Here is a 10,761-nt window from a genome sequence, read left to right on the forward strand (position 1 = left end):
TCCAATGGACTGCAGGGGGAGGAGTTCACACTCCTGGCAGGATCGGGTCTGTGGGCTCTTGGTGGTTGCGGTAGGTCTCGCTGCTGCTTGTATGTAAAAGCAGTTGTTTTTCTACTTCTGATGATATTTAAAAGCAAGCATATTGATTTTTCCAACGGAATGCTGGGGGAAGAGCTTACTTATCTAGCTGGATCAGGGCAAAGGGCTCTCGGTAGTGGTGGCTGGTCCTGTTGCTGCTTGGGTGTAAAAAACAGTTGATCTTCCTAGTGGACTGCAGGGGGAGGTGGAGCTCACACTCTTGGCTGGATCGGGTCTGTGGGTTCTTGGTAGTTGCGGATAGTTCCGCTGCTGCTTAGGTGTAAAAGCAGTTGATTTCCCACTGTTGCTGATATTTAAAAGCAGGTAGATTGATCTCTCCAATGGACTGCAGAGGGAGGAGCTCACATGCCTGGCTGGATCGGGGCAAAGGGCTCTTGGTAGTGGTGGCTGGTCCTGCTGCTGCTTCTTAGGTGTAAAAGCAGTTGATTTTCCTAGTGGACTGCAGGGAGGGTGGAGCTCATATTTTTGCAGGATCGGGACTGTGGGTTTTTGGTGGGTTGGTCCCGTTGCTGTTTAGGTGTAAAAGCAATTGATCTCCCACTGCTGCTGATATTTAAAAGCAGGCAGATTGTCCAGGGAGAGGAGCTCTGCACTCAAACTGCCATCCTCCTCGCCTCCAAGTTCCGGAATTATATATAATTACATAAACTGTATCTATCAGATGAATAAGGGGGACCAGCACATATATTGTCGGCATATGATACATATTAATCTTTTCACTGCTGCTGCTTTTGGCTTAGCTTAGGCCTGCCATTCAGAAATAAATTTTACGCATTTGGCAACCAGCAAAGCTACAAAGCTTGTTGATAGCAGAAATGTAAAAGACATAAGTATGGGCACTAAGGGAAAAATGGAAAACCAGGGAAGAAAAAAGATGCTCATTCTTATCCATATTTAATTGTGAGTGACGGTCACACATTCAGAAACAGAAGGAAATATTTCTGGTGGATTTCAAATGTAAGGAATTTGAAAGAGAAAAAGATGTCTATGTGTGTGTGGGAGGGGGGGGGGGAAGGATTGGGACTTGTATACCACCTTTTTGTAGTTTTACAACCACACTCAAAGCGTCTGTCCCGGTGGGTTCACAAGCTATCTAATATACCTAGGGCAGTGGAGGATTAAGTGACTTGCCCACCAAGAGTCACAAAGAGCAGTGCAGGGTTTGAACTCACAACCTCAGGGTGCTGAGGCTATAGCTCTAACCACCACACCACACTCTCCTCCTGGGATGGGGATAAATGATGAGCCAAGAAGGTATAAAGTGATCAAAGACCGTGGATTCAGTAGAGAACTCCACAGAACACCAATCATAAACGGGTAATTCTAATGAGGTATGATCAAACACTGCTAATGCACCAATATCTGTCTTATCATTCCCTCTGTAATTCCCCCCCTGGAGCGCTTGTCCGGTTTGTCTGTCTTGACTTGATTGTAAGCTCTTGTGAGTAGGAACTGTCTCTTCTACGTTTTGATGTACAACGGGGCGTATGTCTAGTAGCGCTACAGAAATGATTAGTAGTAGTGGTAGTAGTAAGTGAGTTTGGTACCAAGGAAGACTTTCCCCTGCAGTTATTGTTCAGACAAGTTCCCTACAGTTTGCTAATGTCAAGCATGATTAACGTGGATGCTCCTCATGCCATTTCTTGAGGTGGTATTAAGAACTAGAGAGATGTGCGGGGAAAGAAATCCCACCCATCCCCGCCCGTCCCCACCAGGATCCTCTCCATCCCCACCCATCCCCGCCAGGATCCTCTCTGTCCCCACCCGTCCCCACCAAGATCCTCTCCGTCCCCACCCATCCCCACCAGGATCCTCTCCATCCCCACCCATCCCCGCCAGGATCCTCTCCGTCCCCACCCATCCCCGCCAGGATCCTATCCGTCCCCATCTGTCTCTGCCAGGATCCTCTCTGTCCCCACCCATCCCTGTCAGGATCCTCTCCGTCTCCACCCGTCCCCGCCAGGATCCTCTCCGTCCCCACCCATCCCCGTCAGAATCCTCTCCGTCCCCCACCCATCCCCGCAAGGAATTACCTCCATCCCCGCCCGTCACCATAAAAAGCAGCAATTACTTCTGACAGGATCATCAATTCCACAGTTTCTTTTGTGTTTGCGCTGCTGTCTTCCTTGTGGAATCTCTTTGGTGGAACCCTTTTTTTGTTTTCTGTTCAGGTAATTAACTTATAAACCCCCTCTTTTACTAAGGCTGACGTGTCCATTATATTATATGGACGAACCCTGCTTCCAAAGCCTTCCATTCCCGTGGGAGTCCCGTTGGCTAGGGGGGGTCCCCATGGGAGTCCCGTGGGCCAGAGGGGTGTCCCCGTGGGAGTCCCATGGGTTAGGGGGGATTCCCGTTCCTGTGCAGACCTCTATTAAGAACACCAGGCCTAACTGCACATTTGACAGTTCATACTCATTACAGTGGGCTAACTGCAAAGTGCAATCTACACCCATTCCCTGTCCATGCCCCATCCAGTCAGCACCCTATCTCGTGCTGAGCAGTTAACATGGGATTTTTTTTTTTTTACCACACTGGTTATTATTAGTATGTGGTAGCTGTTAGTGCAGCCATCTGCCAATGGTTAACACACACTTAAACCCACACTATTTAGCACATTGTAGTAAACTTTCCCCGATGCAACTTCATGTTTCCGCTTGGGCCGACCGCAGCAAGGGAACAGCATCAAGGAAGACGCAAGCAGTGCTAGAGAATCACTGCCGCGCCAAAATCCCCTTTGAATTTTTAAGGTGAGGAGGACTTCAGAACAGGTTGAGGAGAAGAGATGGACATCCTGGCCCATGGGGCCCCCTGGAGCAGCTTACTTTTAAGTGAAGAGAGGGGTTCTGGATGGGAAGACATGTAGTAGACTTGGGGGTGGAAGTGGGGGAAGGAGGAGGAAGGGAGAGATTGTGGATGGGAGGGCATTTGGTAGGAGCCGAACCCAATCACTCAGGCACCCATGTCCAACAATTCTTCCTTTCTATTCCCTCCTCTACCTCAGTATCTCTTTCCCTCACTCCTTCAATTCTTCCATCCTATATCCCAGGTTCATGCTCTCTCCCTCCTTTCTTCCTTCCTTCTTTCCCTCTGTTCTGCATCCCAAATTTGTGCCTCCCGAGGGTTTTTACCTCCTATGGCTAGCTCCCTCTTCCCATCGCAGTTCTCTTTGTAAAGCCAGGGCCACAGTTCCTGCACCCGGCTGACCCGGCAGCCTGACCCTTCGTGCCTCCCGTGGGTGTTTACCTTCTCTGGCCAGCTCTCTCCTCCCAGTGGCACTTCTCTTCGCAAAGCCACTGCACTCAGATCCAGAACCTAAATGCCACAGACTGGCAAGGGTTACGAAGGGACAATCACTGTCGCATCACAGTCCCTGGCTGCCCACATTGTGTCCAAATCAATAACGACCAGTATTCTTAATAGCAAATCAATTAAACTTATCTGCACAATGTCACTGGTGGTTCCGACACATTCACATTATAGAATCTGGAGATAAATGCTAAGAAGGTCATTTTCTACCTATTGGTGTCTTAGCATTTAATGTGCCCTAATGCCATTAGCACGCATTAAGCTTTAATAAAAGGGCCCTTATTCGTGAAAATTTATGCCTGCTATATAGACATAAGGGTTTGTACTTACATTTAGGTGTATCTTTGCCAATTTATACTACTGTAGTATTCTAAATCAGATTTGGCACGCAGATTTTTGGCGCTTTTGCTTATAGCACCCTTCATAGAATTGCCGCCAGTACTCTTATTTTAACCACTGCATTTTTAGGGCTCCTTTTACTAAGCTGCACTAGCGGTTTTAGCGCGCATTTAGCGCACACTACAATGCCATGCGTGCTAGACGCTAACACCTCCATTGAGCTGGCATTAGTTTTTCCACATAGCACGGGGGTTAGTGCGCGCTAATCTGCAGCGCGCACTACAAACTCTACCGCAGCTTAGTAAAAAGAGCCCTTAGTGTTTTAATTTTATATTTACCTATTTCTCTAACCAGCTTCTCAAAAGATCCGCTTCATTCTATATCCTCACTTGTCTCCTAAGTCTTCAACTGGATTTCACATGACAGAGCGCATATTTGTTTTCCTTAATAAGGAGAAGGGAATATGCATGCTTCCAAATTAGCATTCTTAAAGCCAAATGTAAATCTTAAGCCAAGTTGGTACCATCCAGTACAAATTAACACTTTAAATATCAAGTTTCTGGGACAAAATAATTCAAATGTTTATACAATGATATCAATAGAATCATATCAGCATGATGCTTTAAAAAAATGCTATTGGCAAATGTGTGCTAGTGACAAGTGTTCATATTTTGAACAATTATTTATTCAGCCTTTAGCAGTTAGCAATTCTTTTTGAAATGCTAGTCACTACATGGCTTTAAAAAAAAAATCTTTTTTCATTTTTAAAACTCACAATAAGTGTGACACAAAATACAATCATTTTATACTTTAACATCACTTAATATATCATCAAATTATAACTCTCATCAAATATACCCCCTCCCTTATACCCAACAATTAATCATAAGCAAAAGAAATCATAAAATATTCCCACCCCCACCCCACCCTGGACGTGTATGAACAAAAGGGAAAAAATTAATATTTATTCTATGCATTAATTTCAATCTTTACAGTATCTTGTTAATGGCTCCCAAATAACCTGAAATTTCTTAAAATTTCCTTGCTGCACAGCAATTATCCTTTTCATTTTGAATATGTGACACAAAGAATTCCACCAAAAGCTATAATTCAGCCTATCCCAATTTTTCCAATTATTCGTAATCTGGCTTTTTTATTTCTAAATATTCAATGCTGAGCCTTACCCAAATTCCTGCTCTGATTATCTAGATATGAAATTGGTACTTAGATAAATATGAGATAGGGAATAAATTTTACATGGAGGAAGAACTAGCTAAAAGAGGACGACCCTGGAGGCTAGCAGCTGAACTTCACACTAAGAGCCTCTTTTATCAAGTTGCGTTAGAAGTTTTTAGCCGGTGCAGTAAATGCTCCAATGCTCCAATGTTCATAGCTATGAGCATCGAAGCATTTACCTTGTTCTCCTTCACTAAAAACCTCTAGCGCAGCTTGATATAAGAGCGGGTAAGTTATCTGTTTAAAGTAAGCCCAACTTTTACTTGCTGAAAATATCTGTGACTTTAATTTATGCAGCCTCTGCCTCACAGATATCTATGTCATGGATATTTTTTTTAAAATACATAATATACCTGTAAGACCCTCTTTGATGCGGGATTTAATGCACAGAAAGGTTCAGTGGTCTTTTTTCTTCTAATAACACACAGCATATCGTGATTGTAGTGCCCAAAATGTAGTCTTTTACTGAGAAAATTACAACTGGGAATACTCATAATTCTAGATGCTAACTTAGTTGGTCTTTTTAACTCTGACATTGCAGGACAAGATGATCTTACAATTACCGTATAGGCAAATATTATTAATCAGTCTCTTACAGTATGTGAACTGAGGAAAATTATAATTACTGTTCCTCTACCCAGGGGACACAATGTCAGTGATAAATTGTCTGGTGTAAAAATTCCAAGCCTTTTTTACTTGCTGAATGGTTGCTTAGAAATCACTTTCTTAGCATACAGATGCTGACTTAACTGTTGTTGGAACCATCCAGACTTTAGTCTATCCCCTCCCTCATTAAGTTTTGGGACTCCTTATCACCATAGCAGTACTCCAATCTGAATTCATTATCTTTCAGTATTTCTCTTCAGTCTTACTATACCTACATATAGGTGATACCTGCAGGCATAAGGGCTACTGGTGTGGTATATAGTTGGTCCAGTAGGTTTTGGGTGGGTTTTGGAGGATTCACCATACAATATAAGGGGGATTATGATGAGATGTGTACCTGGGACCTTTTATGTGAAGTTCTCTGCAGTGTTCCCTGGGGTGCCCCTCTCGTTTGCTGGGATGTCTGTGTGGCCAGTCTACTAAAAATGCTGCTCCCCCCCCCTCCCAACCTACATCCTAATGGTTTGTTTTGTGTAATTAAAAAAAAAAAATTCCAAAAATGGTTCATAAAAGATAGATGCCCAGAGGGCAAACACATCTGAGAAATGGCCATTTTTGAAACAAAAAGATGAACGCTTTCATGTTTTGAAAATGGTCATGTTCACTATAGGATTTTTGTGTGGGTTCCGCAAAACATCCAAACTTGGATTTAGATGTCATATTGAGAATTCCCTTCCACGTCCTTTTTCGATATGCAGTGACCAGAATTGCACAAAGTATCCGAGGCAGGCTGCACTATTGATCAATGCAAAGGCATTAGAACATTCTCGTTTTTGTTTCCCATTCCTTTCCAAATAATTCCTAACATTCTATTTGCTTCCAGAGGGTTTCACCATATCAACGATGACATCTCGATTCTTTCCCTGGGCAGTGACTCCTAACATGGAACCCTGCATCACATAGCTGTAGTTCAGGTTCCTCTTTCCCACATGCATCACTTTGTACTTGCTCACATTAAGGGCTCCTTTTACAAAGCCGCTTTAGCGGCTTCAGCGCGCATGACTTTTCATCAGGTGCTAACCCCCGCGCTAGCCTAAAAACTACCGCTTGCTCAAGAGGAGGCGGTATTGGCTAGTGCAGCCAGCAGTTTAGCGTGCGGTATTATGCGCGTTAAACCGCTATCATGCCTTAGTAAAAGGAGCCATAAATGTTATCTGCACTTGGCTGCTCAAGTTTCAAGTTCAAGTTTCAAGTTTATTGATTTTAATATACCGACCATCAACAGGTATCTAGCCCGTTTACAATAAAAGTTAAAATCACGGTAAAATTTTATTTATAAATTATCTAATATAATAAAACGCTAGCCCGCGCATGCGCACTTCCTATGTGTGCGCCGGTTTTCCGTGAGCTGTAGCGACACATAGGAAGTGCGCATGCGCGGCTTACGCTCTGTCCTGCTCCCTGTTGAAAGACGCAGCGTCTTTCTTACACTAACTTTGCCGTCGCTGCCTCTCCGCTCTCTCTCTCTTCCTCCCCCCCGATGCGGATGGCCAGCGGCTTACGCGCATGCGCTGGCTTGGCGCACCAGAGGGCAAGATGAAGGGGGTGCGGAGCAGCGCTGGCGGCGGCAGTGTCCAGTAGGGAACACATCCACGAGTCCCCCCTCCCGCATCAACTGCTTCTGCTCCTGTTTGAAGTGGCCTGCTGAGGTTTGCGGCCGGCTGTAGCGAACCTCGCAGGCCGCTCTCCACATGGAGCACGTTCCCTCTGACGCGATTGCATCAGAGGGAACATGCTACCATATGGAGAGCGGCCTGCGAGGTTCACTACAGCCGTTCGTGAACCTAAGCAGGCCGCTTTGAACAGGAGCGGCAGCGGCGGAAGTAACCATGGGTAGATGGAGGGAGGGGAAGAACGGGAGGGGAAGCGAAAAAGAAGGGCTATGGAGCAGGCAAGAAAGAGGGCTGCTTTGGGGGGAGGGGTGTGCTGGGGCCAGACAGCAATCGGGGGGAGGAACAGTTGGGGGGCCATGAAGCAGGCAGGCATTGCACAACAGGGGGAAAGGGGGCTGCTTTGGGGGGAGAGTTGTGCTGGGGGCAGACAGCAATCGGGGGAGGGAGGAACAGAAGGGGGGCCACGAAGCAGGCAGGCATTGCACAACAGGGGGAGAGGTGAAAGGGGGCTGCTTTGGCAAGCAGGGGGGTCAGGGAGACAGACAGAAAGAAAGACGCACAGACAGGGGACCTGGGAGAACACAGACACAAAGAATGACAGACAGACAGCGTCCAGGGAGAGAGACAAATAAAAAAAAAAACAACACACCATATATACAGACATCTACTCTAGTACCCGTTAATGTAACGGGCTTAAAGACTAGTAAAATTAATAAAAGAGAAAGAGTAATGGGAAAGTGAACATTAAAAACATTTGACAATGACAGACAAAAAAGTGAGGTTAACAAGAAGGAAGGGCATGTACCACAAATTCGAATCATATGCATATGAAAAGAATATGATATCCCGTTTCTCTACAAATTTGGTGCGAAATAAATCACATTGGTCATTCTTAGATTCATATGTTCACTCTGCCTCGTAGACACTTCTGCCACTCTCTCTCTCTCTCTCTTTCTCTATCTCTCTTTTTTTAAATTTTTTTTTTTTTTTTTTTTTCTCCTTTCTTTTATTTCATCATCTCTGCTTCATCTATCCTTTCTATTTCTTTTCTTAGCAGTTTCAAATACATTGAATTCTTCTTACTAGTCTGTTATATACAAATGAATGCAATTATGGTTTCTCTTGTTTATACATCACTATTTTTTTTTATTCAATCTTTATGTACTTGAACTGCTTTTTGTATATTATTTATAATATTCAATAAAATTATTGAAATAAAAAAAAAAAAAAAACAAGAAGGAAGGGGAAAAGTTACATTATAGTGATGAAGAGAGAAGAAAAAAAAATGGTTTGAATGTGAGAGGGAGGGGGAGGGAAAGAACAGAGGGAAGGGGGCGCTTCTTTAAAGCGGTTAGGAGAATGGTGAAAGAAGAATCATGAGTAATAAAATGCGTCTTGAAATAAGAAGGTTTTCAGATTAGTCTTAAATTTATCAATGAGTTTTTCCTGACAAAGTTGGGATGGCAGAGTTCCATAAAGTAGGAGCTACTACAAAAAAGTTGGTTTTTCTAGGATAGAAGAATTTCTTTATAGAGGGAACGGATAGTAAATTTTGGTCAGCAGATCTAAGGGTCCGTGATGGGCAAAATGGAATAAGAAGTTTGTCAAGAAAGGATGGTTGATGGGAAGATTTGATTTTAAAGACCAACATAAGAGTTTTGTAAGTGATACGATGTGTAATGGGTAGCCAATGCGCTTCTTTCAAAAGAGGAGTGACGTGGTCATATTTCCCTAGTTTATATATAAGTTTTATTGCAGTGTTTTGGATGAGCTGAATACATCGTGTTTCTTTTTTAGGAATTCCATTGTAAAGAGAATTACAATAATCAAGGTGTGAAATGACTAGGGAATGAACTAGGGTCGTGATTGCTTCGGTTTCAAGGATAGAGGTTAGAGATCGAATAAGTCGTAGTTTGTAGAACTACTGAACTACTGAACTGATATGATCGTGAAATGTTAAATCTTCGTCTATGATAACCCCTAATAATTTTATTTTTGTTTCCATTTTTACAGGCTGAGATTTAAGGCAGATTTTTCCGGTAACTGTTTCGTCAGTCTACCAGTCTGATAAGGTCCTCTTGCAATGCGATTTGACAACTTTGAGTAACTTTTAATAAGCCATGAGTGTCAGAGCATTAGTGTTCTGGGCTATGGTAGAAAACCCTGCTGTGGCTTAATAAAAGTGGGCCTTAATTACCTCGTTGGTTGTTTCCATCTCTAGATCAATTATAAATGTGCTAAAAAGCAAAATACTAACCATTTAACCCTAGTCCCTGTTTCTGTCTTTTAACCAGTTCTTAATCCATAATAGGACATTATCTGCTATTCCATGACTTTCTAATTCCCTCAGCAGTCATTCATGAGATATTTTGTGAAATGTCTTTTGAAAATCCAGATACACAATATCGACTGGCTCACCTTTATCCACATGTTTTTCACCCCTTCAAAGAAATGCAGTAGATTGTTCATGGATACAATGCACTCTTCAACTCTGAATTCTCTGTGCCTCTTTGTTCAAAATGGCTAAGGGGTTCTTTTACTAAAGTGCACTAATGGATTTAGTAAGTACTAATGAATTAACATAGAAACATAGAAAGATGACGGCAGAAAAGGGCTATAGCCCATCAAGTCTGCCCACTCTACTGATCCACCCCATTAAGTCTGAGTACTAATGACCTAGTTCCTTAACTCGACCCTCGTAGGGATCCCACTAGGACGTCCCATTTATTCTTAAAGTCAAGCACGCTGATGGCCTTGATCACCTGCTCTGGGAGCTTGTTCCAGTGATCTACAACCCTTTCTGTGAAGAAATACTTCCTTATGTCACTATCAAATTTCCCTCCTCTGAGTTTGAGCGGATGCCCCCTTGTGACCGAGGGTCCCTTGAGAAAGAAGATGTCTTCTTCCACCTCGACACGTCCCGTGATGTATTTAAATGTCTCAATCATGTCCCCCCTTTCCCTGCGTTCCTCTATAGTGCAGAGCTGCAATTTGTTTAGTCTTTCTTCATACGAGAGACCCTTGAGCCCTGAGATCATCCTAGTGGCCATCCGCTGAACCGACTCAACTCTAAGCTTGTCTTTTACGGTAATGTGGCCTCCAGAATTGCACACAGTATTCCAGATGAGGTCTCACCATGGTTCTGTACAGTGGCATTATGACTTCAGGTTTGCGGCTAACGAAGCTTCTATTGATACATCCCATAAGTTGCTTTGCTTTGGATGAGGCCTTCTCTACCTGTTTGGCAGCCTTCATGTCTGCACTGATGATCACTCCCAAGTCTCTTTCTTCTGAAGTCCTATCTAGTGTTTCTCCATTTAAGATGTAAGGTTTGCATGGATTTCTGCTACCGAGATGCATAACCTTACATTTCTTAGCGTTGAAGCCCAGCTGCCATGTTGAGGACCAGTTTTCCAATGTAAGCAGATCCTGCGTCATACTATCCTGCAGATTGCTTTCACTTACTATATTACATAGTTTGGCGTCATCAGCGAATAGT

Source organism: Geotrypetes seraphini, chromosome 6, assembly GCF_902459505.1.
Source record: "Geotrypetes seraphini chromosome 6, aGeoSer1.1, whole genome shotgun sequence".
NCBI classification, from domain to species: Eukaryota; Metazoa; Chordata; class Amphibia; order Gymnophiona; family Dermophiidae; genus Geotrypetes; species Geotrypetes seraphini.